The sequence below is a fragment of the Plecotus auritus genome (assembly GCF_963455305.1).
Source record: "Plecotus auritus genome assembly, chromosome: 5".
NCBI classification, from domain to species: Eukaryota; Metazoa; Chordata; class Mammalia; order Chiroptera; family Vespertilionidae; genus Plecotus; species Plecotus auritus.
The window spans coordinates 79,425,489-79,453,335 of NC_137776.1; the positions used below are offsets into that span (position 1 = coordinate 79,425,489).

At 38.2% G+C, this 27,847-nt stretch overlaps 1 protein-coding gene across 1 annotated transcript in view; it reads right to left on the reverse strand.

Annotated features, from left to right (window-relative positions):
* The window catches only part of THSD7B (thrombospondin type 1 domain containing 7B), an 885,792-nt gene that overhangs the window by 511,162 nt on the left and 346,783 nt on the right, over window positions 1–27,847 (reverse strand). The window lies entirely within an intron of this gene.

Here is a 27,847-nt window from a genome sequence, read left to right on the forward strand (position 1 = left end):
CAGTATTAGCATTTGGGGTAAGAAAAGACGGGGGGTGGGGAAGGGTATTCAAAAAGGGCATGCACTTAAGTTTTCTGCCTCACAGAGTATTACTTGGGAGTCAAGAGAGGACTAACAATACCTAGAGTTATAATTTAAAAAATTAAATGGCTTTGTGAAGTTTTAAGATGAGTCCATCTCAACAATATAAATGACTGGGTTGCTGTGAAAAAAATCAAAATTGAACTCCTGAGGTGGGGTCTTTAGCATAACCAATCTACTGCTGTTACTCCCCTGGGGTGGAGCTCTCCAAGACAGTAGAAAAATGATTCTTAAAATAAGAAGAATAATCAGGATCTGTGACTACAGAATTAGCCCTGAAAGTCAGTTTCATTAGTGAGGCTACCCAGAGGCATAGGAGTGTCTAAGGAGCTACAGGGACTGAAAACTAGGAGCCTGTGAGCTCTTCCTGTGTGGCCCTGCACCCAGAGAACATCCAGAACGGGTCCCCATCCTGGCACCATGAAAACACATAGATGAAGGAGAAGATGAGATTCTGATCCCTGTGGAGTTTGAAATATAAAAGTAACTAGGACAGGAATACCTAAAATGCACCAAAAAAACACCAAATGCATAACCACACTTCACAGAATGGCCCCATGCTAAGGGGGTTTTGGAGCATTTTGGAGTTTGTGAGCAAATGACTTAGGTTCAGAAGGTTTTATCTTATGGACAGGCTTACACCATTGTCTAAATATTTCCTTTGTTATTTCCATCCAGCTAAGCAGATTAGAATCACTTCAAAGGCAGAGACTGGCATGAGAGGATTGGGTGGTGAATCACGCCCATCTATTTGTCTCTTCACACTACATGCCAGGTGAATTAAATTGGATAAAGTTGGCACTAAATCACTGCTCTGACCAGCAGAACTTTGAGCATAATCCAAAACAATAATAAAATAAAAAATACTGTCATGAAGAAATTGTAACCCACGAGGGAAAAAAAAGGGTTTCTAATGAACAATGGGACAACCTGAGATGATTATGAGGGTGAATGAGAAAAGTAAAAGGTTGCAATGAAAAATAATAATATTTTGTTTGAAATTAATTCTTTTACAGCTTACCAAAAGGATTTGATCTGACTTAAATAAACCACAGGGCGAAACAAGATTAGAAATATAAAGTTCAAGGGCACAAGCCAGTGGAGGAGACAGGTAGAAGAAGAGCGAACAGGTGTGAGTGGAAAGCAAAAGGAAGGGTGACAAGAGTTGATGATCAAACAAAGACAGTGCTGGTGATGATAACAGTGGGATGGGAGGTTGGCATGACCAGTGCTGGAGATGAACATCTGACACTGATGGATTGTGGGTAAAAAAGAACCAGCGAGGGGTTTTGATTTCTTTCCTAGGAGGGGGCAATGGCTCACACACAAGACAGCCATTCACTGAGTAAGTATGCATTCATTCCAAACCACTGAGCACCCACGCTCAATCAGGCGCTCTTGAACTGTGTCTGCCTTCAAAGAGCTCTAAGTCAAGAAGCCTAAGTCAAGTAGCATATTAACAAACTTGATGGAAAGAGATGCTTCAGAGCATCAGGTAAGTAGAAAGCGCGTATCTAGAGGTCCTAAAGCAGAAGTAGGTTTGTGTATGGGTCCATGCTTGTTACAATGTGTTCTCACAAACTCAGCTTTAGTTCTAAAAACAAAACCTCGATAATGAAGGACAAGGAATCAGGGCATGTAAACTGATTAATCTTAACTAAAAAAACATTTATAGTGAACGACAGGCACCAGTTATAAATGTATCAATAAAGTTAAGCTGCATAACTGCTTTGAGATATATATTATTACTAGTCCTAGTTTAAAAATGAGGAAATTACGACAGAAATATTGACTCTCTTTCCCACATTTCCAGTTGGTGAACAGAAGAGCTGGGATTTGGACCCAGGGGTCTGTCTCTTAACCATGGCACTAAGTAGCCTCTTCATTGATTATTCAACCTACGTTGTTGAGAGCCTCCCATGTGCTAACACAGTGTTAGGTGCTCACACCAGAACAGTTAGTAAAACAGATAAGGCCCCTGCCCTCATGGAGCCCATATTTCAGTGTGGGTTGACACTAACCATACATGAGTCCATGGGCTCCAACAAGACTGAAAAGCTGTTACAGTTACTCCTTTTTCCTTTGTCATGGCTGTCTCCCTGCAACACCAGTCAGACAGACTTAAGTGTCTGATGATCAGTGCTGAGAAGGTACCCCAAACCACTCAGCAACAAGATCCAGAAGACACTTGCTGCTACAACCTCTGTACCTGAGTTGAAATTAGTCAATCCGCCAGTGCAGTGACCAAGCACACAGTAGGCCTGCATTACATCTCATCGGGAGCTCTAGATTGTCTGTGTCAGCAAGGCTCCAGATTGGCAGTGCAATTGGAAAGAGACTGGGGAACTTGTTTTAAAACTGTGTTTGTTTTTACAGATATTAAGCTTCGGTGGCTTATTTTTGGAGGGCTGTTGAGGATTACTGGAAGGTGTGGGGTTAAGTTCCCTGAGGTCCCCTTTGATAAATACATAGGGCTAATGGTACTACTAACATTTGAAAGTAGGAGAGAGGGACATGGTGCACTGGAGAAGAACAAGGCGGGACTTCCCCGGGGACTATTAAGTGGCATAATGGGAGGCACAGGGGTGGGGCTGAGGCCATTTGTCAGAGCACTTACACCTCTGCAGCACCTGCAGCTTTGACGGACAGGGGATCTTTATCCATATCAATAAATTCTTCCAGTCTCAGGCGACATGTCGCAGGTGCTTCATTTAAGCACTGAATCAATGTGCTTGGGTCAACCTATCTCTCTCAAACCCCCTGGGCTACATTTGCTCTACAAATAAATCACGAGGAAGTCACAAAGCACTTACCAGCTTCAGACCACTTAGGTAGTCATCTCCCCGAGAATAGTGAACACAGGATATTTCTACACCTATTGACGGTTAGCGCTAGAAGGGAGTTTTTGAGCTAATTTAGTTTAATTTATCAATTTTACTGAAAAATGAGCTCCAAAGACATCAGGTGCTTCTAAAGACCTTCAGTCAGCAAATCAAGAGCAGAGCAAGCCTAAGTCTTATCCCAGGTGGTTTATTTTCGTTTCCTGGAATGATGGCATTGGACAGCACATATGAGGTAATTGGTATAAATTGGTATAAAGGACATTTGTTTATGAGTCACAGTGACCATGACTGGAGTAGCCAGTGCCAAAATATATCTAAGGTATCTCCCAGGAATGCTGCAGGCTCCACTTAACCCTTTAAACAAAATCCAAACCCTTCACTGGTACTTCTCCAAACCTCTTCCCAGACGTCTCTCACTAACTAGGAGGTAGTAGATAGAAAGACCAACATTTGCTCTACTTCAAATGACCATTTATTTGTTTAATTAGCAGCTATTCCTGCTGTAACAAAATTATTTTGTGAATGGCTGAGTGGGGGCCATGACCTGGACCACCTGGAATTGGATGGTATAAGTGTTTCACTTTTAATGGGGCCTTATTTCTTCTTGGCCAAACTCTAGCCGTAATGTCTTCAGGAAAAACTGCTGCTTTCTGCTTACCTGCACTCCTTGCTCTGGAGCTATGGACTGAAATGACTTTATTCTATTTACTAACTCTTTTTTCTCAGTGTGTCCATTCAGTACATAGCTGTGCTTGTCCTGTCCCACTTTTTCAGCTGCCTTTTAGACCATGTCACCTTGAGGCCTTCTGCCATTCCTGTGTTAACCAACTGCCTGATTAGATAAGCAATTACCCAAGGTCTTATAGGCCACTTAGCCTGTGTAGGCAGCAATGTTAGCTCGTACAGAGCCCTCTGGTAGCCACAAAGTGTTAAAGAGCCAAAATAACATATAATTAGGATATATTGACATCACTATATAGTGGTAGCTTTCTAAATGCTAGGGAATGTAGCACAGTATTATCAGCAATTGTACATATGCAATATTCATTAATATTTTAGGTATTTTAGTACCTAACCTGGAATTTTTTATTTGCAATTATTAAATTGACCTGCCTTACAAGAAATGTGACAGTCTGCTACTAAAGATTGCAAAGTTTCCTTAAATAATGAATTACTCCATGAACAGCATGGTAATTAACAAGGGGAAATATGCTGGGTAAATGATATGTTGAATGTTTAAAAAAATTATTTTAAATTCTAGAAATGTACAAAGTTCATGATTTTCTTTAATCACAAGGTAATTTCAGATGAGCATACTAATTCAATCAAAATGAATTGTAATTAAGAAGAAAAATGCCTGTTGTGATCATTAGCATGTGACTGCCATTGTAAAGAAAAATTAGTTCCTTCACATTTTATTCTTTGAAACTCTATCAAGCTCTAATTCAAACTAATGTGAATTAATACAGAAATAAGTTGGCAAGGATTCAGTAAGAATATATTACCTCCCCACCCCTGCTGATGGCCATTTTGTAAGATCTAAACTTCAATGCCTTTTAACTCCTCAAAAATAAATTAAACTGAAATTGCATAATACTTAATGATATTAATAACCTAGCATCTCTCTCTAGTTTATTTTAAAATTAGTTATATTTGCTTAAAGTAAAAAGAGTTATTATATAAGTCGATGGGATTTTCTCATTTTTTAATATATCTGTTATTGAATAAAAATGTTTCAGTCTTTCAAAATTCAGAAAGTATTTGAGGTAATTTCATCATAGCATATTGGAGTTCACCTTTTCCTCTGGACAGAAAAAAAGTATCTTGAAGACAGTAAAGGAATTAGTCACAAAAAAGTGCTTTTGTCCTAGTATTTTCAGAGAGATGAAAAGAAAATAAAGGTGATACTACTTCCTGAGAACTCTTAAACCTGGATTATCTGTCTGCTTTCTATGAGGGGTACAAAGTACTCCGACAATAACATATTCCATCTCTGGTTGATTTTACATAACAGATTTGATTTCCAGAATGACATCAACCTCCACCAATAAGTTAGGCAAAGAAGTCCTCCTCACTTCCACTTTCCAAATCAAATTCAGGCACTATGAACCCCAAAGGGAATTCCAATCAAAAGTCAGGACCCCCACATTCCATAGGCTCTCTGAGAAATAACAATAATAGAAACAGCAATTGCTAAGATTTAATCCAAAACTAATGAAAGAGCCTACTTATGTAAAAATGCTGCTTTCTAAATGATTTTTGAGAAACAATATTGCCTCTGACATATGCATTTAGTAAGTATACTGACTTGGCAGAAATTCAATCCACCTCACTGCTAAAATAAATAGGCCTCTTCTGCAGACTGAAGGAGTCAAGCAGTTGAAGGGGAAGATAAATAATATTACAATTTTAAACAGAAAGATGATTTCCTTCAAGAAGCTTCGTGTGTTATTTCAACTGACTTTTGCCACTGGGATTTGCAAAATAATGTATCATTCTTTCAGCTTAGTGGATAGAATAAAAACAAAATCTGTCTTCTAGCACTTATAGTCAGCTTAAAGAATGAAAGCACATCTCATCCTATTATATGTAATAAAGCTTAATTTTAGCCATATTACAACTCTCTTGGCAAAGTACTGTGCAATACAATTTGGCAGGAGGATGGGTGTGTATGTACAGCAAATTTAATATCTAAAAATAATTCCTGTAATTAGAAATGATTATGTGAAATTTGGCCACATGTTAAAAAGCTTTCCAAATTTCATTCACTTCACATAGCCACTTTCTAAATATTTATCACATAGTGATTTTCTCAATGCTACAGATTAACAACACTATAAACAAAGATAAAAATCAATATTCATAATAAAAATGAAGACAAAATAAATGAAGTATGTATACAATTTTAGGAAGTAATCAGAAACAAATCCAACTATTACATCATTCAGGGAGAAACACAGTAGCTTTCATTCCTAAATTTATATATTTGATCATCAGATATTCTCTCCTCTGTTCCAACTTTGAGAATTTTTTTCTGATTATTCATCAGACTTCTAGCTAAAAGCCTATATGGGGGTCCAGAGAGGATGGAAACAGCAAGAGCTGACCTAAATGGCATCTTTTACAGCTTATAGAGTTAGAAATACCATCAATGATGAGAGAGAATGGAAAGGAGATAAGTGAAAGATGAGGAAGTGGTCAGGCAAAGAGAAAAAGTGAAAAGGCAGAGAGACAAGTGAGAGAAAGTTATCTCCAGAGAGGTCAGCAACAGGATATGCAGTGCCAGAAGTGCATCCATTAAAAGGGTTTTAGTGCAAGAGTCCTCTTCATACTCAGCACTCTGCAAACAATGACAAGAGCTAATTGAGAGAATGATCACAAGAGACTATTTCATTTATTAATGTAAAGGTGAATATATATTGACAGCCCACTTAGTTCTAGGCACTGTGCTAAGCACTTAAATGCAATTTCTCATTTATTCATCACAATCACTCCAAGGTAAGCACAATTATTGTTCCCATTTTATAGATGTAATAACTAAAGATAAATTATTTGCTTAAAATAACAAAGCTAATAAGTGATAAACACTGAACCAGGGCTCTTAAAAGCCCAGATCCTTTAATACTACACTATAGTATGATGTTATCTTTGTAATAAATTATAATAGAAAAATCTCCTATAATAGTAATAATTGATCAGGAAAATAAATAAGTGAACATTGAGTCCACTTCCAAAATTTTCTTCAAGGGAGATCAAATAGACAAAAAAAGGTTTAAAATCTCAGTAGTAAAAGCCAAACCTCAGGAAAGGGAATTGTTGTTAAAGGAGAATGAGGAGCTAGGTTGGTATTTTTTATGTGATTCTGAAAGGTATTTGTGATTATTACTAAAGGTGTGAGGGAGTAGATAAAATTATATTATAATGACTACTTTCATCTTAAGTTTAGTTTTAGGGCCACTCCTGAGGTATTACAATGTGTTCACAATAGCACCCCTCCTCGCCCCTTTTAATATTTTCTTAGAGTAAATGATGACCAAAGAAACCATTCCGGCAGCTTTGAAACTGGGGAAGGACAACAAGTGTGTGCAAAATTCAGCCTGCACTGGTACACACAGTCTCACTAGCACAATTCTGTCTCCTTGTCAACCTTCTCCAACCCATCAACTGAGAAAGGACAGCCTAACAGTACAATGTTCCTAGATCCACTGGACAAGAACTGGAAAGAAGAAAGATGTTTTACAAACACAAAAACAAGCAAACAAACAAACAAATAACATGATAAGGATGCCCCAGAGAAGGAAAAGGGAACAGGAAGACCAGGTAAGAAAGGTCAGAAGGAGGTGACAGAAAGCGGAGCCTGGACTCTCAGACTTCAGGACTGGGCACAAGATGCCCCATTAGTCCATCTGAACAAAGCAAGTCAGACCTTCATCTGTGTTAATTTAGAAGATGGTCTCTCAACCTGGGAATAACTGAACAAGAAGTTTTAATAATGGTAACAAGAATGGGAAATCCATATTCTCCAAGGTGACATAGTCCTCTAAGAACAATATTGCTAAAACCGGAGCTTACAGCTCTTTCTAAAGAAACAAAAAACCAAGTAGTAAAATTTGTACTTCTTAATCCCTTTCACCTTTTCCACCATCTCCCCAAGCCCTTCCCATTGGACAACCACCAATTTGTTCTCTGTATCCTAAGTTTGTTTCTGTTTTATCTGTTCATTTACCTTGTCTTTTAGGTTCCACATATAAGTGAAATCATATGGTATTTGTCTTTGACTTATTTCACAAAGTATAATACCCACTAAGTTAAAATAGTCCTGGGGGTGTGAAGTACAGTATAGGAAATATAGTCAATAATACTGTAATGACTATATGTGGTGTCACATGGGTACTAGACTTATCAGGATGATCACTTCATAAGGTATATAAATGTATAATCAATATATTTTACACCCCAAAGAAATATATCATCAAATTTTAACTGCAACTGAAAAATAAATTAAGACTTTTTAAAAATTATTTTAGAGGGTCAAGAAAAAACTATTTGCACATAAAATAAATATGCACATTTTGTTTTTACAAGAGAGAAAAACAAAGGCCTTGCTGTACTGGATATCCTTGTTAGCCTATGCTGCTTTAAATTTGCAAATTGTTTTAGACTGAACAAGTAAATTCAGCTTCAAAGGAAGGCTCCTTGGATTCAGCAGGCCCCTAAGTAGTGATAAGAACAAGAAATACCATAGTAATTTTTTAAATGCAGAATAGTTCTTTCTATTATATAAGGGGCCACATTATGAATTTTTAGATGTAAAATGAAAATTACAAACTGACACCTCTGAATTGCAAAAATGAATGAAAGCTCCTTTTTCCCAGGCCCAATTGGATACATCAATCATACACTATATATCTCTTCACTGTGTCAAGGCAAATATTATAAATTAGTAGCTTTCAACCTGGCTACACCAGTGGGGTCTAACATATACCCAAGCATTGTGTCAGAATTGGGAAAGGGGTAGCAGAGAGTACAGCATGGATTTATATCTTTAAAAATCTTTATTATTAACAGGTTGGGGACTATATCTTATGAATAATTTATGGATATGATTTTGAAAACCCAATTGGCAAAATACTATCATTAAAAAACCATCAAACTGAGAGCCTACCACTACCTGTGTGAATTGGAAAAATCTCTTAGCAATGAGCTTCTGTATAATAAACTACCCAGTGTTTCTCACTTTTATTACATTATCTTCTCCCTAAGGAGCCTTTGTAAACATTTTTTCCCTAATTGTCCCTCTCTTCCCTATGACATTTTCACACCACACATATACTGTGTGTGTATGTGTGTATATATGCCATCCTATCTAATAAAAGAGTAATATGCAAGCCACACCCACCAGCCATGCCCACCAGCCAATCAGGAGTGAATATGCAAATAAACCCAACCAAAATGGCTACAGCCACAGAGAGCAGGAGGGAGGCTTGGGTTTCCCCAGCAATGGAGGAAGCCAAGCTTTCCACCTGCCCTTGCCAGCCTACGCCTCCACTCAAGGCTACAAAGTTTCAATTATAGAAGATACATAAATCCCCCCCAAAATGGCTGCCACCACAGAGCAAGCAGAAGGCTTGGCTCCGCTCCAGGCTACAAAGTTTCAATTGTAGAAGATAAATAAACCCCAGATACCAGGGCCTCTGCTTGGGTCACTGGGGGCCGTGGCCGGCCTGCAAACCACCACAGGCCCCTTGCCCAGGCCGCCCCACGCCCCAAGGGAACCCCCACCCTGATCCTGGACACCCTTCAGGGCAAACCAGCTGGCACCCACCCGTGCACCAGGCCTCTATCCTATCTAATAAAAGAGTAATATGCAGATTGACCATCACTCCAACACACAAGATGGCTGCCCCCATGTGGTCAAAGATCCTGCCCCCATGTGGACACAAGATGGCCACCACAAGATGGCCAGCAATGGAGGGCAGGGACCAGGCCTGCAAGGGAGGGCAGTTGGGGGCAATCAAGCCTGCAGAGGAGGGAAGTTGGGGGTGACCAGGCCTGCAGGGAAAGGCAGTTGGGAGGGACCCAGGCCTGCAGGGGAGGGCAGTTGGAGGGGACCAGGCCTGCAGGGGAGGGCAGTTAGGGGTGACCAGGTCTGCAGGGGAGGGCAGTTAGGGACAAATAGGCTGGCAGGGGAGTGGTTAGGGGGTGATCAGGCTGGCAGGCAGAAGCGGTTAGGGGCAATCAGGAAGGCAGGCAGGAGAGCAGTTGGGAGCCAGCAGTCCTGGATTGTGAGAGGGATGTCCGACTGCCCGTTTAAGCAGGAGTCCCAGATTGGAGAAGGTGCAGGCTGGGCTGAGGGACACCCCCCTCCCCCATGCACGAATTTCGTGCACCAGGCCTCTACTATATATATAAATATATATAAAGTATAGGATTTTTTCACCCTAAGAACCAATTTTGGATGCCATGAGGTCAGTAGCATCCCCATTAGGAATGCAAGGAATAGCACACAGGGTGAGCTTAAATTGTGTTCCATTCAAGCAATTTACAAGTTTGTCCTGATTTCATTAGTAAAACAACTCTCTGAGGAAGTACTACTAGTATTTCTAGTATCCAATAAGAGGAAGTTTGAAAAAGCTATCCAAGCTTCTATAATTAATAAATGGCTGAGGCAAGACTTGAACTCAGCCAGCATGAATTTGTTTTTCCCTCTTCATCACCATGTTAGACTTCCAGGATTGAGCTCTGAAATTCTTAGACTCTGTGCATTTCCATGGCTGTAGGCTGAAGACTATGTTTTTAATTTGGCTACTGTGTTTCTTAATACCTGTGTTTCTTAATACCTGTGTTTGTATGAAACTGGAATCGATCTGCTAATTTTTTCATTACAATAAGCAGGAGATAATGCATTAACCAATAAGATATGCTATTTTCTGGTAGAATTCTGATGCATGTAAAGAGTACAAATGATTTTCCCAGCCAGAGTGGCTCAGTGATTGAGCATTAACCCATGCACCAAGAGGTCACTGGTTTGATTCCTGGTCAGGGCACTAGCCTAAGTTGCGGACTCATTCCCCACTAGGGGGCGTGCAGAAGGCAGCAGATCTATGCTTTTTTCTCATCTATGTTTCTCTCTCTCCCATTCCCTTCCGCTCTAAAATCAGCAAAAACATATTTTAAAAAGAAATATGAATTATAGCTGATAAGCTGTAAAAATTTTATGAATTTCTCCTTTGCTTAAGTAGCAGTCATGTTATTAAAAAGCCATCTTGAGAAGTTGTATACCCTAATATTTTACAATTATACTATACATCAGAGCAAAATAGGTTGTAACACCAAGAGGACAATGACAAACATTTTAAAATATTACAGTCATTTTCTAGGAAGTCATAATTTGAGAGAAAAAGCATAAAAATAATAGGATAACAGCAATTATTTAATTTTTAAATGCACTTATATGATTTTCTATTAAAAGCAACACGATGTATTTATAGGTTATTAAATGCAAAAAAACATTAATTCTGAAAATGTCATTACCTATTTTCAAAAGGGTAGATGAATCAAATTTCTAAAGTAAAACTAGTATTATCACAAACAGATTCAGTTTCAATAACTGTGTTATTTTTGTAAAACATTTATACTTTCTTAGCTGAGGCGCTTTAACAAATATTGTTTTGTTCAACCCAATGAAACTCAAAGATAGGACATGTTCATCATAACAATTATTTTTTTTTGGGGGGGGGAACCCTGAATGAGTAAGTAGTTATGTTTGTTTAGATCATTTTCAGACCTCTGGCAGCTTACAGTAAGATCTTTACAATAGAGAACTCAGCACAAAAGTCAGGAAGCCTTCATGGACTCACTATGCAGGTTACAGATCATGATGAAGCACCTCATGTGAGGACCAGTGTTACCTTTCCTAAACCATCTTGCCCCAATCTGGCCCAACAGGATCCAAACAGGACACAGCCCTAACACCACAGTATAGGAAATGACAGATTTCTTATTCTGAGAACAGAGATAGGGCCATATCTTGCAGGCCACCAGGTAATAACTAGTCTATGTTCTCTACTTAACATTAATAACTAATTAAATATTTATAGTTATTTTCTTATATTATAACTAGAGGCCCGGTACATGAAATTCATGCATGGGTAGGGTCCCTAGCCCTGGCTGGTGATCAGGGCCAATCAGGGCCTCCCTTTCCCAGCTGCTGGATGCCAGCCTGGGCCTTCCTTCATTCTGTGCTGCACCCTGGTGGTCAGAGCACGTCATAGCAAGCGATCCGTCTCCCAGTCGAACTCCCGTGGGGGCAATTTGCATATTAGGCTTTTATATATAGATAGATGATCAAAAACAGGTATACATTACTATGTTTTTAGAAAAAAAGGAAATTCTCAATCCTATTCTGAGTTAAGACATGTTTCTGAGGAAGTTTTCTGTCTCAGGGGAAACCAGACAGATCCCGAGGAAAGTGGGGGCCTACTTGGAATATCCTTTCCCTCAGAGATCAGAGATATGCTCCCTCCTGGAACCTTGGAATGGGAGAGATCTCAATGGTCTCTTTTACAATATTCTGCTTCTACAACAGAAAATTAAGGCCTAAAGTGGTTATATGACTTGCCCCAAATCAGCATATGGTTAGTTTAAAAATTCACCTGGAATTCCCTGACCTGACACTGACTTTACTCACTTATGCCAACTCCAGTTGGAAAGAAATAAAAGATATGCTTGATTAATCCTATCATATCTAACCACATCTACACTTCTCATTCATTGAGGATGTATTTTATTCTGCAGATGACATTCTGCATGAAATAGATATTTCTTCTCCTCAATTAGGTTGCAAAAAGCCTGTTGTTAGGACAGCATCATATACTTCTACCCAAGAGTCCATATAAGCATGTTTGAGCTAGTGAAGTGACTATTGCCAAGGAAAAAAGATCAGGCTTTTTTTTTCCAATAAGCATTTTGAAAGAAACGTTATACCCAAGATGAACAGCTGTATAGATATTTAAATAAAAACATAAATGGAGTTAAATGCTCACTGTAATACAACTTCCCCAGAAACAGGCACTCTATCTGTCCTGCTCATCACTGTAACTCCAGTCCCTCAGATATTGACCAGTGGATAGTCAGCATTCAACAAATTTTTAATAACTACATAAATAAATTAATGTGGCTATACGCGTTTCAATTCTAGCCCAGATATTAAATGAAAAGGGAGTTGGGTAGCAAATATTTGATAAATATTTGAGAGTATGAAGATAATTAAAGAATGCTGATATACAAGTTCTACATAGGGATGTACAGGTTGAGCCTGCAAACAAGTCACCTTGCCAAGGGGGCAAGCAGTGCTGAAATCCGGCCAGGTTCTGCTAGCCAAACTCCATCCTCCAGTTGATGCTCAAAAGGATATCTCTTTCTAACACTCTCCCTCCCAGCAGGTGACTTTGTATGCTAGTAATTCACACAATTATGCCATTTATGCTGCCTACGGCCCCCATCTGAAAGAATGAGAAGTGCTTGCAGAGTCAGGTCATTTTAAAAGTGTCCCTTGAAGTTGAAGGTATCCTTATAGTCATATAGGATGTTGACTGTTTAATAATTGAAAACTTTGAAAAAATAGGGACTTCATCAGAGATGTTTCTTTAAAAAACCAATAAATACATATTTTAAAAAGTAAAAAAAAAAAAATCAGGTGTCTGATCAAGAAAAGAAACATGATCCCACAACAATAAAAACAGCAGATAGAAGAATTAATCGGTAACAGATTCTACGGGTCTGAGATCAGCCAGTAGAGTTTATTAGAAATAAGTGAGACACAGAATGAGAAATGGCTAGTGGAACTAAGAGCCAGGTTAATAGAGGCATGCATTAAAGGTCAGAATGTTAAATGTATTTGTTAATGATTCCAAAGTCCAAAAATTTAAATAGAAGAAATGTGACAGGGTCCACATTAGGCCACTTACCTTTGCAAACCTCTTAGCAATAAGCAGTGCAGTTTTAAAAGGAAAGAATATATTCTTCACAAAAGGAAATATTCTGGAAGCAGAAAGTACCCACTTAACACAAATCACTGTCCAATAAGACATGCTAACTGAGCTGCAATTGCAATATAATAGAACTACTAAATCTCCCTTCCTACCCACTGCACTGACTGCTACCTGGAGGCAAAGCAGATCATTAACTTCCAGCCCCTTTTCTAGGCACTGCTACAAAGTCCCAGAGAAGATTTCACATAATCCCATGTTTTGGCAACCCTATAATTTGATCAGAGGAATTAGATTCACACATAAAAATAAGGGACCATTATTAATTAGGACAAGTATTAATTAGGTTTCCATGTGTCTAGTACCAATTGTACATGAGATAGGTAACTCCAAAAGAAAATCAGGGTCTGGTGAGTGATTCTATGTAAAAAAATTCTTACAAAATTAAATTGTATGTATAATAAATTGCAATTTAAAATAAATATGCAAAAATTTCAAATGATAATCATTCAAAAATATTCCTGTTTCTACTATGTCCATGGTACTGGAAACTTCACCCAGCAAGCACATTAAACATGAAAATAATTGAAAACACAAAAGAGCAAGGTGTTTTTTTCTAAAAATGCAAAAATGGATCAACATTGGGATATCTATTAATATAACTTACTGTACAAATAGATAGAGGAAATGCAATAACTCCTCTCAATAAGTACATATATATGTATATATAGATATGATATATTTTATAATATTATGTAATATATAAGTACTATTTATCTATAACTTCCACAGTTAACAATAATCAGACATTCAATGTCCAAAACAAATAAACCAACAACCAAATCATTTAGAAGTAAACATTTTTAAATATTAGGTCAGAAATAAGGCAGGAGTATCAGCTAACATGTTATGACCTTCCCATTGTGCTAGATTTTCTAACCAACGCAATGAATTTTAAAGAGACATGAAAGTTATAAATTTTACATGAGAAGAGAAGAACATTATTTATATATGATCATTGCTTAATTAATTTAATAATGTCAAATAAAAACGTTAAGAATTTATAAGAATGTTTAACAAAGTTTTAACTATTGTCTTTAATTTCTGAGTATTATTTATGCTTACTTTGTATTGTTACCTAATATATTTTATAACATTTCTTTTTCTGGTTAAAAAAATGTTATTAGTGTATCATTTATTTATTTTTATTTTTTTTAATTGTTTGAAGTATTACAAATAGTAGTACATATGTCTCCTTTTTTTTCCCCATTGACCTCCCCCCGGCCTCCCCTACCCCTTAGTACATGCCTTTACCTGCCCCCCCAGTTCTTGTATCCATTGGTTATGTTTATATGCATGCGTACAAATCCTCCGGTTGATCTCTTATAGCCCCTGCCCCCCAACCTCCCCTACCTTCCCGCTGTAGTTTGACAGTCTGTTCAATGCTTCTTTGCCTCTGTATCTCTTTTTTCCCCATTTCTTTCCTTTAAAAAAATCTTGCCTCTGCAGACTAGAAATAAACATATAATAACAAAAAATATATATATATAACAAAAAAAATGTTTGAGTCTCAAATTCAATGTCCAAGTTTCTATTCAAAAATCACCTTGAGAAAGAATTTTTTCTGATGTCCCTATTTAAAGCAATACACTGTCTTACTTATGTCTTCATTATTATTGTTTTTCTTTCTTTAATTAATTTATTTAAAAATTTTAACTTCTTACTTAAAAATAAATTGAAATTTATAAAAATTTATAAAAGTAAAATTAATATAAAGAATACCCTTATATCCAAGCTGTATCATTTGCACTCATTCTCTCTATCCCCTCATTCTTCTCCCCGTGTATGTGTATAGGTGCATGTATATGGTGTGTAATATACGTACACACATACACACACACACACACACACATTTTTTACTCTGAACCATGCAAAGGTAAGTTGTATATATCATGGCTTTTACCCCAAAATACTTCAATGTATATTTTCTAAAAGTAGGATATCCTCTTATATAACCATACTACATTTATGTTCAACATCAATAGATCTAACACAGGTATGATACTTTTTTCTTTTTTTCCGTCACCATTTATCTCTTTTCTTAGCCTGCTCTATTTTTGTTCATACCACCTATTATCCTCCAATATACTTTTTGGTCAACTTATCTATTCATCTCTCTTTTTCCATCAGTATGAAAATACCACAGAATAGATTCTGACTGCTTTCTTTAAGGCTATATACTAAGTGTCTAAAACAGTTCCTAGAACATAATAGATGCTCAATAAATATTTGTTGGATAAATACATTCTCACTAATGATCATGGGGGAAAACTTTAAACAATAATACTATAATTTTCTCATCTAGTCAGCAAAAAAAATTAATAAAAATGAATTAAAATATTTAGAACTGGCAATAATATAAGAAACTGGCATGCTTGAATACTTGGACACTGTTAAAAATTTAAAATGCCCAGCACTTTTGGAAAAAATTTTGACAGTGTCTATCAAATCTGAAATGCACAAATCCAACAATTTCACTTCTTAGAATCTTATTAAAATACAATTAAAATTTGAACAAAGCTCAATGTATAGCTAGATGTTCTCCTCAACATCATTTGAGAGGTGAACATTCTCCTTACACATTATTGGTTATAAGAAAAAGAAGACTGAATGCACTTCTAAGTGGAACTGATTAAATTAACTAATATCATCTAGTTCATGGGCATTATACAACTATTATAATGATACTAGTGGCCCAGTGCACAGATTCATGTACATTGAAAGGAAATTAATTAGAAGAAAGATTCATGTGGTAACTATGTTACTGCAAAAAATTACATGTCAAAATAGTATATATAGTGTAGTATTATAAAATTAAAACACATGTGTGATTGGCACCAGCAAGAGCTTTATATATATCACACGTGCACGAGTCAACGTTTATTTTTAAATTGCCAGTGCATGTCATATGTACTGGCCAGTTGGTCAGTTGGACGGTTGATGTGTTTCACGTTGAACGTCAACAAAAACAACCAAATTCACAATCAATAATGACAGATCAAAATACACGTGTGTGATTGGTGCCTGCGAAAGCTTTATATGTATTGCACATGCGGGAGTCAAAGTTTATTTTGAAATAGCCAGTGTGCATCATATGTGCTGGCTGGTCGGACAGTCAGATGGACATACAGTCGGTCACTTAGCCTTTTTTATATATACTAGAGGCCTGGTGCACAAAATTTGTGCACGGGTGGGTGGACCTTATCCTGGCCTGCACCCTCTCCAATCTGGGACCCTTTTGCAATCCGGACTGCTAGCTCCTAACTGCTCGCCTGCCTGCCTGCCTGATCACCCCTAACCACCTCTGCCTGCCAGCCTGATCACCCCTGACTGCTCCCCTGCCTGCCTGATCACCCTAACCACCTCTGCCTGCCGGCCTGATCGTCCCAAACTGCCTCTGCCTCAGCCCCGCCACCACGGCTTTGTCTGTAAGGATGTCCGGAATGATGTCCAGAAGGTCATTCAGCTGTCTGGTATAATTAGCATATTACACTTTTATATATATATATATATATATATATATATATATATATATATACATGTATATATATATGTATGTATATATATGCACACACATGTATATATAGTCATAGAAAAATCAAGTGACAAAAAACAAGTTGTTCAAAATTGTGTCTGGTATAATTTTTTTTGTATTAAGGAAAAATATGTATCTGAATGCATATTTACATATTCCTGTGTTTATATGTGTTTTGTGTATACACAAAATCAGAAGTATTTATGCCAATTCACTTATAATAACTATTCCTGGGATTCTTGAGGCAGGCTTGAAGGAGAAAATTTTTTAACTTTTTGCACTACATATTATCTATATAAATTTTTTTAAAAATATTTTTATTGACTACAGAGAGGAAGGGAGAGGGAGCGAGAGATAGAAACATCAATGATGAGAGGGAATCACTGATTGGCTGCCTCCCGCACGCCCCCTACTGAGGATGGAGCCCGCAACCTGGGCTCGTGTCCTTGCTGGAATCGAACCTGGGACCCTTCAGTCCGCAGGTCAATGCTCTATCCACTGAGTCAAACTCGCTAGGGCCACATTTCTTTTATAAATAAATTGATTAGGAAAGTTAAAAATTAAATGGAATGTTGTTTCATTAAACTAGTTCATATTAGAGCATCCTTCACATATAATGTCATATGATATTTGACACAATGTGTTAGCCTTTCACTTAGAATACTTTCATTTAAACACAGTTCTTAAGCCAAAGGACTAAACTGCTAATAGCAGAATTTCAGCAAGGATATTTATATTATGGAGGGCTTCCTAGAGCATTTCACAATGAATCATGAAGGCAAACGCAATATTTTCATCAATCAAAGGGCAGTTTGGTGGTATCTCTAATTCTCCTTTTATTCAGTGCCCAACATTATGGCCCATTGACTGGCAAACTACTCAAGGCCTTGGAGTGCAGTGTTCAGGGTTCCATAACTGGCACTCAAATGACTGCAGGTAGAGAGAAAACTCTCCTCTTTTTTTATGAGTTGTAACCTTCATAACACCAGGTGCCTACTGTGACAGGGCCTCCTGCTGGTCTACCACAGCAGCACTGGTCAGTGAGTGGACTCACATCTGTATTACACAGGCTCTACACTACAGCCAAATTGCCTCATAAATGTGCTCCTTTAGATCCAGAAGAGTAGATCCTCCCCTTACTTACTCAGTCTTTTTAAGATAAAAAATATCATCCAAATAATTTCTCAGATGTTCTGCTAGGAGAATGGGATGACTAAGTACAACCTAGTTAACATTACTTGAAAATCTGTGCACATACCCCACTGACCCTCAGTCAGCAACAACATGTCTATACAATAGGGACTGCATATTAACACAGCATTCAACACCCAATGAATAATTACAGGGTGTACTTCAAGCTGACATGAATGGAAAGAATAAAAGACTAATATAAAGCTGCAAAATGGAATAAATGGAAGACAGAATGTTGAATGACAGGAAAGGAAAAAAAACAACAGGGGAAGATATGCTCAGCAATACATAGGAGTAAATACTTGGGGACAGTCTTAAATAATAAAATGCTACCACTGTATGGAATGGTCTAGAAATATAACAGAATGAGTTAAATAGGATATTGTAAATAACACCATAATTTTCTAGACTAGGGCATGCAACTAGGGATGGAGAACCTTTCTTCTGCCAAGGGCCATTTGGGTTTTATAACATCATTCACAGGCCATACAAAATTATCAATTTAAAAATTAGCCTGCTATATTTAAACAATTAATTAACTCACCCTTAATGCCTTGGCAGGACCAGAACAAATGATTTTATAGGCTGTATACAGCCCATGGGCCACACCTTCTCCACCCAAAAACTAGAGTATGGTACATAACAACCTTAAAAGTGACCTTCAATTGGATATTAAAAGGAGGTAAGAAAATAATTTAAATTTATAAAACTTTCAAAATATAGATTCACATGAATTTTTACATTAAATGTCACAGCTATAGTCATCGGCTTGGAAATCAATGAATCTAAATACATGTTAGGTAGCTCAGGGGAGTCACAAAAAAAGATATGGAAGAAGAGAAGTAACTTTTTTTTTTAATATATTTTATTGATATTTTACAGAGAGGAAGGGAGACGGATAGACAGTTAGAAACATCGATGAGAGAGAAACATCGATCAGCTGCCTCCTGCACACCTCCCACTGGGGATGTGCCCGCAACCAAGGTACATGCCCTTGACCGGAATCGAACCCGGGACCCCTCAGTCCGCAGGCTGACGCTCTATCCACTGAGCCAAACCGGTTTTGGCTGAGAAGTAACTTTTGAGAGAAAAGCCAAGCTCAACTGCTGGAGAACATGGACATTATTATTCTATACTGAAAATCTATCACAACCCTTCCCCAATGGGTAAAAGATACCAGCTTTTGTAAAAGAAGATATACTATGAGCAAATGAAAAAAGATTCCACATCATTAGTCACCAGGGAAATGCAAATTAAAACCACAATAAAATATCACAGTTCACCCAGCAAAATAGTCAAAAGTAAAAAAGATTTAAAAAACAGAGTGTTGGTAAGGAGATAAAGCCAGAACCTCATAATTAGACACAGCCAGCAGGTAAGTAAAATGGTACAATCCATTTGAGGAAGAAAAAAAGAGGTGTTTTTGTTTGTTTGTTTGTTTGTTTGTTTTTTTAAGTAAAACTAGACCTACGTGATTACCCAGAATTCTCCCCCTAGATATTTACCCAAGAGGAATGAAAGCATTTGTTCACAAAAGCCTTGTAAAGATTTCCCATAGTAGCTTTATGAATAGTAGTGAAAAACAATCCTGACGTCAGTCAACAGGAGAATGAATAAACAAATTGTGCTATCGTCACAAAGTAGAATATTACTCTGCAATGAGAGATAATATGGATGCAGTTCAAAAATGCTATTCTCAGTGGAAGACAACACAAAAAAGTACATGACATCTGATTCCATTTATATAAAATCTTAGAACAGTACAATCTAACCAAGGGTTACAGAAATCAGATGAATGTTTCTTCTAGTGGAAACTGGAAAGGCTCACAGGGAACTTTCTGGAGTAATAGAAATGCTTGGGTATGGTTTTACCTTGATGAAAACATACACTTATCATTAGAACATTTCATTATATGTAAATTAAACCTCCATTAAAAATCACAGAGGTATGTTAAGGTAAAATGAGAATTTCAGCTGTGCAAATACTTCATGAATATCTCATTCAACCAAAAGCAGAGCATCTGGAAAATTCTATTGACAGTGCATTTCTAGTTGAAATTATAAAGGAAGTTGTGAAAGGAGCTGCTACACCAGGACCAAGTCTAGTAAATGAGAAGTTATCTTTGGTATCCTGGTTGTGAGAGCACTGGCAGAAAGCAATTGAGTGGGATTAACTGAGATTCTGTCCCCTACAGCCCTATTTAGTGGTTATAAGGACACTATTTTTCTAGCCCTCACAATTTTGATTTCTAAATGTAATACAGTTAACATGAAAATAATTGAATTATTTTTGTTTTTAAAAAGAAGAAAGGTATGTATTTAAAGAAGAAACAGAGATGAAAAAGCCAGCCGAGAATAAGAATTTAGAGGATGATATTGAGGAAGAACAGTGAGTCTAATGGCCCAATGAGGAATGTTCTTAAGTAGTTTGATATTGAATTTGTCTCTTCATTTTTTTCTTTTCTAAAATTTTCAGGAAAACATCTGTTTCTTGTTAAATCATTGTGTCATTTGAGATCTTGTTTCAGATTATATTCAGAGACTGGGTCTTATTTTAAGATGGAGATGAGTCAAGACTGGGGACCACTATGGATGGCTCTGATCCTCCCAGACATCCACTCAAGTTCCTCTAGAGTTTGTGAAAGACACACATGGTTCATTTAGCCATGCACCCTGACTTCAGAAATGCCAGCTCCAATAAGGTCAGAGTAAATCCATGGGTTAAGTCTTTAAGGAGAAATTCATTTTAAGGTGTAAGTTCTCCCGAAAGGAATTATGACCCACAAAATGCAAGAACCCCAGAGAAGATTCAATAGAATAAAGTTCTGAGGTGGGGTGTCTTATGATGCTGCACAGGGATTTCTGGATGATCACATATTTTAGACTTGCACAAGAAGGAAACAGCAAGAGCAGTGACTTCAGTGTGGCATTAGAATAATGTTGTCGAAACTAATGCTTGAAATAAATTGGGCCTATAAAAATGCTAAGGGGAACCACAACAGGGGAAGGGGCACTTTAAACATTTTATGGTAAGCAAATTAAGTGAAATGATAGGATGACTTTTCATCTCAGGCAAATAGGATAATAAGATAAAAAGAGTAAAAATGGCAATGATAGTTTCAGAGGTAACATTTACTAAATATTTTCTAAGTGCTTACTGTTTTATATGATGCTTACTACAGCCTGGTGAGGCCAGTGCTATTATTAGCCTTAGTTTAGGCTTAGAAGAACCTGGGGTTCCTAGAGGGTATGAGAGCTTGTCTAGGTCACACAGTTGTCAGGGAATAGGCCAGTCTGCCCTCTTAGGCACCATGCAGTAATTCACCTTTCTAATGCTCACTTTTACTATTATTATGGAAAACCCAGTCTACATATTAGTATCAAAAGGGTAAAAACAACTGGATGATGAGGGGATCAAAAGGCTCAAGTAGGCAAAGAGGTCATGTCCCTTTCGAAAATTAAACTAGCTGCCTGTTCCAGGTAATTACAATCCAGAATAGATGAGACAATATTAAATGAAAAAATTTCAGAAATAAACAATATGTAAGTTTTAAACCGTTTGCCATTCAGAGTAGCATGATGAAATCTCCAGACATCTTGCTCCATCCTGCCTCGAACATGAACTATCCATTGCTCCCAGGCCCTCAGTCACTTAATAGCCTTCTCAGTCAAGGTATCAGTGCTTTTGTTCAGTAACCCTCACTAGTATAGTATGTCAGGATGCCTACATCATTCATGTCACTTCATCTAATCATGTAGGCATTGTGTCATGGCGTCATCAAAAGAGTGAGTACAGTACAATAAAATACTTTGAGGGAGAGAGACCACATTCAATTAACTTTTATTATAGTGCAATATTATAATTTTTCTGTATTATTATTATTATTTATTATTGTTCATCTCTTCTTGTGACTAATTTATAAATTGAACTTTATTTAGGTATGTAAGTATCAGAAAAAAACATTGCATATACAGGCTTCTGTACTATCTGTGGTTTCAGGCACCTCCTGGGGGTTTTGGAATATATTCCCTTCCCATAAAGGGGGCTACTATATACCCAATGCCTCAATCATTGTTGAGATGGGAGACAAGGGCCCACCGCCATGCTGTTGAATTTTGGAATAGTAACAAAATCATCAAGCCTTCACCCCATGTGGTTATTCTCTGTTCCCTGATAATGGGGTTTGAGGATTCTCCCAGAATGTTCACTTACCTACTGATGCAGGTCCCATCAACCTCTGGACCAATGGTCTAGCTCAGTGGTCAGCAAACTGCGGCTCGCGAGCTACATGCGGCTCACGAGCCGCGGTTTGCCCCTCTGTTGACTAACGAGTTTGCCGACCACTGACCTAGACTCTCAATTCCAATAATTACAGGCTGTTGTTGTTCCTTGTGATTAAGCCCCTATCCCAGTGGTCGGCAAACTCATTAGTCAACAGAGCGGCAAACCACAGCTCCACAGTTTGCCGACCACTGGTCTAGCTGACCCAGGGCCTCCGATGCAGGGCCTGCCACTGCAAGTGAATGAACCAGATCCTCCTTGCTTCCCCACAAACCATATTTCCCATAGCCACTGACAATAGGAGGCTCCTGTTACTAAGCTGTAGTAGTTAATCAACTGTACCTGAAGCTTAAGGATACCAGAAGTAAACTACATCCACCCTATAAATATTTTTTGAAGCTCAGCCTTAGAGTTCAGAGGCCACACCCCTCCACAGGGAATCATTGTGCCTGCCTTTCCTCCCTAAGGCCAGGCCCTGCTGCTCCTATGCCAAAAGGACTTGCTTTCCTCTGGAGCAGTAGCTAAGAACATGCACTCCAGAGTCATACTCTCCAGATCAGAATCCTGGACCTGCCATTGTGACTTTAGATCAGTTACTGCCAGCTCAAAACCTTGCTTTCTTCATCGGTGTAACAGGGATAATAATGATGTTTATGGTATGGGGATGTAAGGATTGTATGAGATGATTTGTTTAGAGCATTTATATGACACATCTGATAGCAGTGCCACACACAAAGTAGACATCAACAAATATTAGTTCTCTGTGTTATTTCCAGGCTCTGAGAGATCCGGATCTGAAGATCTAGAGCTGCACTACCCAATGTGGCAGCCAGGAGCCACTGGCCACATAGAACTATTGGCCACTTGAAATGTGGCTTATCCAATAGGAGATATGCTGTAAGTGTGAAATACAAATTTTAAACAGTACAGAATAATTTAAAATATTTTCATGATTTTTATATTGATTGCATCCTATCTAATAAAAGAGTAATATGCAAATTAACCATCACTTTGCTACACCACCAGCCACGCCCACCAGCCACGCCCACCAGCCAATCAGAGCAAATATGCAAATGAACCCAACCAAGATGGCTATGGCCACAGAGAGTAGGAGGGAGGCTTGGGTTTCCCTGGCAATGGAGGAAGCCAAGCTTTCTGCCTGCCCTTGCCAGCCTAGGCCTCCACTCAAGGCTACAAAGTTTCAATGATAGAAGATACATAAATCCAAACAGAAATGGCAGCAGCCACGGAGCTGGAAAGAGTAGGAGGCTAGGGTTGCCCCCGGTGATGGAGGAAGCCATGCTTTCCACACACCCTGGCCGGCCCAGGCATCCACTTAAAGCTACAAAGTTTCAATTACATAAATCCAAAACAAAAATGGCTGCCGCCACAGAGTAAGCAGAAGGCTTGGCTCCGCTCCAGGCTACAAAGTTTCAATTGTAGAAGATAAATATACCCCAGATACCAGGGCCTCCGCTTGGGTCACCAGGGGGTGTGGCCGGCCTGCAAACCACCACAGGCCCCTCGCCCAGGCTGCCCCATGCCCCAAGGGAACCCCCACCCTGATCCGGGACACCCTTCAGGGCAAACCAGCTGGCCCCCACCCGTGCACCAGGCCTCTATCCTATCTAATAAAAGAATAATATGCAGATTGACCATCACTCCAACACACAAGATGGCTGCCCCCATGTGGTCAAAGATCCTGCCCCCATGTGGACACAAGATGGACACCACAAGATGGCCAGCAAGGGAGGGCAGTTGGGAGGGACCAGGCCTGCAAGGGAGGGCAGTTGGGGGCGATCAAGCCTGCAGGGGAGGGCAGTTTGGGGTGACCAAGCGGGCAGGGGAGAGCAGTTGGAGGCGACCAGGGCTGCAGGGAAAGGCAGTTAGGAGGGACCCAGGCCTGCAGGGGAGAGCAGTTAGGGGTGACCAGGCCTGCAGGGGAGGGCAGTTAGGGGTGACCAGGCTGGAGAGGGTGCAGGCTGGGCTGAGGGACACACATACCCCCGTGCACGAATTTCGTGCACGGGGCCTCTAGTGTTGATATAATAATGTTGTGGATATGTTGTGTTAAATAAAGTATTTTAAAAATTAATTTCATCTATTTCTTTTTACCCTTTTTTCTTTTTGCACTCTAAAGGTGGCAACTAGGAAATTTAAAATCACCTACGTGCCCTGCAGATTTCTACTGGACAGCACTGTTCAAAGCATGGTCCATGCATCTCCTGGAAACTTAGAAATGCTGGATCCCCACTCCATCCAGATCTCTTAATCACAATCTGCATTTTAAAAGATTTTCAGGTAATTTGCACGCTCATTAAAACCTGAGAAGCACTATTATGGAGAAAAAAAAAACACTTGGCTTTCAGGTTATCAGCATATCAGAAAGGGGACTCCCTTTTACTTTATTAGATCTAGAATTTGAGGTCAGACTCCAAATAACTAGAAGGTCCATTAAAATCTCCACCACCTTCACTTACCCATGCAAGGAACTATGTCCCTTCAGGTTGTTTTAAAATAGATTGTTTACAGCCTCACTTCATGAGGAATTTGAGACATGGAAGTAGAGAGAGAAAACAAACCAATTTTGGATACTTGTTCCAAAAGGGAAAAAGAATAGATTCAATGGTGTATTCAGTGTGATAAAAATCCCAGGCAAAAATTCAAAGGCTTGCTTTTAATAGGCAGTAACCACAAAAAGGAAATCTTATTTCATTATGAAATTATTAGAATTCATTAAGCATCCTTTATGATGAAAGAGTATGAAAATATGATTCAGGAGTAAAAATTTAAGATTGGGGGGTGTTTGGTATAGAGAGAAAAATGTAGACAGGATAGTGTGGCTGTTTTTAAATTTTTGAAGGGTTTTATATGAAAAATAGATTAATTTTATGTAGCTCCCAAGTGCAGAACTGGGAGGAATGGATGAAAATTAACAAGAAGCAATTCAATACAAGAGAAGTCTTTGTAATAACTGGAACTTTATAGAGGAATGAATTAGTTATCACTAGCGAGCAATCTGAAACTACACTCAGGGACACTTCAAAGGGAAATTGCTGTGTCTGAGAATGATTTGCATCGATCCATCCCCTTTCAAATTGCAGACATAATGATTCCACTATCTCAGCTACTAAATATTCAGGAGTGGTCACAACACTGCTAAGGATACACTTTTATTCCTAGCCTTCATCTGCATAAAGAAGAGCATAGACGGGTTTAGCTCTGGGCCAAGAGACAGTCACTTAATACTGTCAGATAATAAACGTATTGCTAGTACCTTATATGAACACACTAATTAAGCTTCCTTATCTTATCAACAGAGAAGGTCTATTCCATCACTCTCCGATTAAAAAAGAAACACCCACAACGACAAACATGTGCATGTCTTCTTTTAAAAAAAGAGGTGGGGATGCTAGTCATTAAGGAGACTAAAATGAAGTTACAGTTCAACCTTTTCTTCAAGTGGGGTAGGTAGGACTGTATATAGGTAAAACATGTTAAGGAATTAGCAAGCAATTGGTGTCTCTTCAGGGACTGTCACATCCAGGTCCTTTAAATCAACCTCACCTGCCTATGTCCAAATTAGCTATGGGCCCTCCCCATCTGCCAGTTCCACCCCCAGCCCTTGATCTCTCCTTCCCCTGCTTTCCAGGACAGCCCCCTCCAGGGTGGCTCCTTACTTGAGTTCTGAAGGACCTCCTGTTTCCCTTGTCTTTGACAATGCTTTGGATAAACATCAAAAATCTCAGACATATTCTGGTATTTGTCCTCTAACATCAAATATCAACTCTACTTGAATAAACATTTCCTTCACTTCATATGCTTACCCCAAATGTGTATCCATTTGGAAATAATAAAGAGGTACTCAGAAATAGATTTATTTCATACGTTGGGATCCTTCATCCTATGATATAAGTGGTCAAAATACAGGTTAAAAATGCTTGTAGTTATAAATGGTATAAGGAAACAGATGTATAAAGTTGAGTTTACATGCATTATATGATGTCCAAAATAGAAATGGAAAAGAAAGAAAATAATGGTCCTCTAAAAAGTCTTCCATCTAACATAAAAAGAATAATAAAATATGTTGACCTCTGACAATGGGGTCTAAATTATAGCATATAGCGTTTTCCACTCTACTAAGGATATAAGAGAAATCAGGCGAAAGTCATAATAAGTTGAACTTCAGAATTCCAAGGAGAAAGTGAGTAGACTTATACGCGGTATACAGTCACCATGTCTTTAAAGCTTTAAGTCCCATTTTAGGCCATTTAGAAACTGAGTAAAAAGTAATAATTTTGTCTTTATAACAGGTTACAGATTTTCAAGGATCTCTGACAGTGTTATCACAGTAGAAGTTTTCTGCAGGATCATAAAGAGAAGCCACGTGGCTTATATATGACATAAGAATAAAGCAGAAAAGAGAAATCTGTAAAATCGTAACTAAGAAAGGAATAGTGTTAGCAATGCATTAAAAGCTTTGATGCTGCTCTGGCAGGGATTGCTCAGTTGGTTGGAGCATCAGAAAGTCAGGGGTTTGATTCCCTGATCACTGATGTTTCACTCTCAATGTTTCTCCTTCTCACCCTCTCAAAAAACAAAACAAAACAAAACAACAACAACAACAAAAAGCTATGATGGTAAAGTTGCAAACTACACTTGAGCCTGACATCTAAAGTCAGCATTACCCCTGGAAACAAGTTCTTTTGGAGCTCTGTGATACCAAGTCCACTCCCTAGAACTTGGGAATTGTTGCTGAATTTACAAAGGAAGAAATTATAATAATAATGAGTAAATAGTGTAAGTTAATGGAGAAAATGCATATTTGATAATCACATTAACTGTTAGGCTAAGAAAATGGATTGATAACTGGATGAGATGCCTCAAGTCTAAAGCATGGGCCTAAGGTCTACAACTGACCATCTTTGAAAACCAGGCAAGTTTCAACTCCTTCAGGTTCCAATTTACATATTTTAACATAAAAATATTGAGTTATGTCAATCTTGCCCAAGCTTCTTAGGAATCACCTTTTTTATTTTAAAATTTACAAATTTCTAGGCCCATACCAGATATACTAAAGCAGCATCTTTAGGGGAGGAGACCAGGACAATGGACTAAGTTTGACAATACCACAGGCAATTAATACCACCAGGTTTGTTGATAATTACTGCTTAAATGATATCTACATTTCCTCTCACTTCCAAAATTTAGTGTTTTTTTTTAAAAAAAGACTTGCTTCAAATAATACTTTCTTATAGCCTAAATTGATGACTAGAGAAAGGTACAATTCAAACAAATTATTACATAGTTTATTTTAATAAAATTAGTCTTAAAAATGAAAGGTATTATTTCAAGCTGTATCCAG